The following is a 4,389-nucleotide window of genomic DNA, read 5'->3' as shown; positions in this document are numbered from 1 at the left end:
AAAAAGGTTTTAACGCTGACTTTTGAATCGATTTCTTCTCTTAAACGTAGAGATGTAAATGTGGACGGTAGTTAAATTATCACACGCCCTCATAGTTTGTCTAAAAACAGAAGCCTAATGTAAGGTAACGTTAACTCGGCCGGGGATTTTTACGAGGGTGGTGAGAGATCAACACCGACAAAATGCGGATTGGTCTGAATCCATGATTCATATCAGTTTTATTGCTGAGATCATAAAAAAATATTTTTACAGACGTCCATGTGAGATACCATGACTCTACCGTCCGAAACGAGATAAGCAATTAGTATTTATCTATATGAGGTAATTAGGTGTCCACTTCCTGCTTTGCTACTGTTCGGACTTGCTTACTGCACATTTTAAACAGCGCTCTGTGTAATTGTAATACATGTACAGAATATAAAATAAGAAGCACTTACTTTTTTTCCAGCTCCACAAGCGCGACGAATCATCTCCACGCTCTTGGTTGGTACTGACGTTTACCCCCGATTGTATGAAACGGCGCGAAAGTGTGTGTAGTTTGGCGCGAATGTGTTTTGTATTGCAATACCAATTCCCGCCTACAGAGGCGCTATTCGAAGTTCACACATACACATCATGGTTTAAAAGGACCTTATTTGTTAAGGTCATATAAAGCATGCCAACTGTTATAATGGCCAAATAACAATATGATCCAATAAAAGAAGCCATATAATGCTCATTTAGGTCATCATATTAAATAATCATAATTTAAATCATATTTTTTTATCAACTTAAATTCTCTGAATTATGAGGACATCAAAAATGGGCTCATAAACCAAATGGTCTCATAATGGTGGTGTGTAAACCTGAAAATTGGTTTCATAAACCACATATGCCAACACACACACACACACACACACACACACACACACACACAGGAGATTCTGTTCTTCAAGGTTGAGCTGCCCTGCCCCCATTAAGTTATTCTGTATGCAACCTTCATTTCATTGGTTAATACACATTTATCAAAGAAAACATCTTATATTTACTACATCAATTATTCAATGATTAATACTGATTAAGTAAGAAATACATTGCATATTTCATCCTGTGAATATTAAAGCATTAGTTAATAACATCATTAAATACTTTTCCCCCTCAGACCTCTATCTTATCTTGATCCATGCCAGATGTAAATTCCTAGTTAATCCTCCTTGCACCACACACACAAAAGCTGGTAACTTTCCACTCTCAAACACAAACACCTCATTTCTACATAATAGCTCAGTGCATATATAAAACACACAATGTTTATAGAATAAAATTATTAATTAAAGAAATATAACATGGAACAAAATCAATTTCCACAGTCCTTATTTGGACATCTTTGTAACTTTAACACTTTTAGCAATCAGCATGAAATGTAGGCAGTAAATATGTAAAACATAATTATTCAACAACACAACAGTACTCCATTGTTCATGAATTGGTTAAATGCATTCATTAGTTAAACATACTAATTTTCACTTTCTCTAAATATAACATAGTTATAAAGCAAACAACTTGTTTATTGAAACCATCTGTTCTGCGTGTTTTCTCTTCAGGGCTTTGTTATCAGCGTTTGCTGGTCTCTCCCCCAACCGAAACCACAGCCTCTCAACTTTACACACAGACATTTACTCACATATCTCAGCACAGAAAACCTAATGGCACATATGAATTATAACATAACATACTGATTAATAAAACAACATAAAAATCCCACACTTCTCCCCATCTTGTATGTGAGGATAGCCTTCACTCTGCTCCTCAGCAAGGATTTCCCCCTCTTCATCCACATAGTCATCCTATGAAAATTTAAAGGACAAATTTAAAACACATGCAATGCACATACTCAGCACCACCATTAGACCATTAGAGATTGAAAAGCCCATCGTTAATATGGCCATTTGAGATTTATAAAGAACATAATTAATATGTTCATTTCTCGTCAATATGGCCATTTGAGTATGAAAAGATTTGAAAACTGTAGCTGAAAAAGATCATGTGCATCTCAAACAGCTAGCTTTAGTGCAATGAACCAGTTAAGTACTTTGTGGGAACTTCATCCACTTCAACTTCATTTTAGGATTTTTTAATACTTTATAAAGTGTGTTTATACTTTAGTTGCTTTCATTAGTTAACTAACAGAAATTTAAGAGTGGAAAACAATCATGTGGGTGAAAATTGTTAGGTTTTCCCATTTCAGCTCTGGATTAGCATGTATTGAACTTTATACTAGTATATCCAAATGTAATTTCATGCTTACCACACAACAGGAGATGTCCAGGAAAAGATGACTGCTTTGGTCATCTGCTGTTTCGTCTGAAAAACAACAAACAGAAGATACCGTTATGCATTATAACGCGATATTCCCATTCAATTATAATTTACTATTAAAATAACAACAACAGTGATAATCAACCACATTTAACTCCAACCTTTTTGTAAGCAAGGGCTGCCACAATGGATAAAAAATGCTGGAGGGCTACTTTTTGATATAGTATACTCAAAACGTTTTTGTTTAACTTGTTGATTTTATTTTACTTTACTTGTTGATATGTTTTAGTATTGTTTATAATGTTAACATACGTAAAGCAAGCCAAGCTTATATAAAAAATATGTAATTATGCTCACCGTTGTCTGAACTGCAATTCGCTGGGTGCGTTTCTTCAAATTCTTCAATCACTTCTTTTTCTGGGTCCTCGGAGTGCATTTCACTTTCACCAATCTCTCTAACTCCCGTAAAGTTATCCTCCGGGTCTTTACACATGACGGGACATCACTCACAGCGGGACTGTATAGCAGCAGCAGCAGGCTCTGTACGTTATCTGACGTAGCCCTTCCGGATTTTTTTCTCCCAAACTCCATTTTTGAAATAGCGCTTTCTGTGGTCAAAATACTGTGTATGACACAGTTCAGTGTTGCAATGTTTACAGAAGCGCCGAGGTCGTTTCTTCAGTCTTGGGACTTCCATCTTTCAACTGACAGCACACTGTGTTGATATCACACAGAGCTTCCGGCACATCGCGTTTGTTGTTTATATCATACGCATGCGCGCACGTCTCACAAGATTTTCCTTATATCAATAACCTCGCATGTGATTGGAGGAGCCTGACAGGCTTCTCGTCTTCGTCCAATCACGTGCGAGGTCATGGCCAAGGCTCACACAGCAGTGTCGAAGAGCGTAACAGACGTTTGGTTTGTGTTTGTAACTCTCCAAGAAGATAAGACGGGTGCACAATCTCAAGATTGCGGTAAGAATAATTTTATGTATAAGCATATTTAAGCATATATAAGTAGCGCAAGCTGTGTATTTTATAACTAAGAGGCGTTTTTGTCTTGTAATTTTTAGGAGGCTGTACGGCGTCTCTGAGGCACACTGCAGGCACTATGAACCAGAGCAAAGGTAACGTTACGATTTAAAGAATATGTTTTTATTCTTGTATAAGGAAATAGATACGTTAATAGATCCGAGCTTAAACCCGCACATTTTGTTTTCACAGACTAACGTCGCCTCATAACAAAGCCGTGACCTCCGATTTGCTTGGGGCTATTTCAGCAAGTCCAGCTTTACTGCTGAGAATGACGACATTGTTTGTAAGTATAACTTCTAATGTTTTTCCTCATTTCTTGTTTAATTGTACCGTGACTCTTTTTATTAATACCAGTCTCATTTAATTGTTTTCCAGCTGCCCGTAAGACGTATTATGAGTCGGTACGCCGGAGTTTCAGATACAAACAACCTGAACTCGCATCGCAGGCGGAAAATGCGAAAAGTTTAGCTCGTAGTCGATCCAGAAGAAAAAGGGTAAGATTTATTATATTAGATCAGGTTTTTTGTCAATGTGAGTATTTTTCAGGTCACTTATTGTCTTTATTGATTGTATTACAGTTGCTGGAAGTGAGACGAAGTGTGCTGGCTGAGGATGAGTTGGACATTTGGAAGTGCGCCACCATAGATCTCATATCTGATGAGGAAGACGGCATTGTTGGCGGGGTGTCTAGATGGATTGTGCGGCCACCGCCCTCTCGCAGCCTGGAACTCTCCGAGCTCTGTGCCACGCTGCAATCCAGATTAGAGGCGATACCAAAGTACAGGGCAACTCACCATATACGCCTGAAAAAGTGACTTTTTAACAACGTTTTTGATTTTTTTTCAACACTTTGATCACTTTTTTTTCAACACTTTGATCACTTTGAAAAATATTTTTAGGGATCTTTCCCGAACGTCTTAGGCCCTTTTTGACGTGTTTGGAGGACAATATAAGATAAATTATGCTGCTTTGTACATAGTTGTGTGTTTATAAATAAAGCTCTTTCTTTGAATAAACAGCTGTGTGTTTATAAATAAACCTCTGTGTTTTCTCT

At 37.3% G+C, this 4,389-nt stretch overlaps 1 long non-coding RNA gene across 1 annotated transcript; it reads left to right on the top strand.

Moving 5' to 3' along the window:
• The first annotated feature begins 3,428 nt into the window (after nt 1-3,428).
• Nucleotides 3,429-4,170, top strand: LOC135718416 (uncharacterized). Its single transcript, XR_010520772.2, has 3 exons — nt 3,429-3,618; nt 3,711-3,829; nt 3,914-4,170. It is a non-coding gene; the product is annotated as an uncharacterized lncRNA (long non-coding RNA).
• The last annotated feature ends 219 nt before the right edge of the window (nt 4,171-4,389 follow it).

This window comes from Paramisgurnus dabryanus, chromosome 10 (genome assembly GCF_030506205.2).
Source record: "Paramisgurnus dabryanus chromosome 10, PD_genome_1.1, whole genome shotgun sequence".
NCBI classification, from domain to species: Eukaryota; Metazoa; Chordata; class Actinopteri; order Cypriniformes; family Cobitidae; genus Paramisgurnus; species Paramisgurnus dabryanus.
Note: the sequence above shows the minus strand (reverse complement) of the source record. Positions and strands in the feature narration are given on the sequence as shown.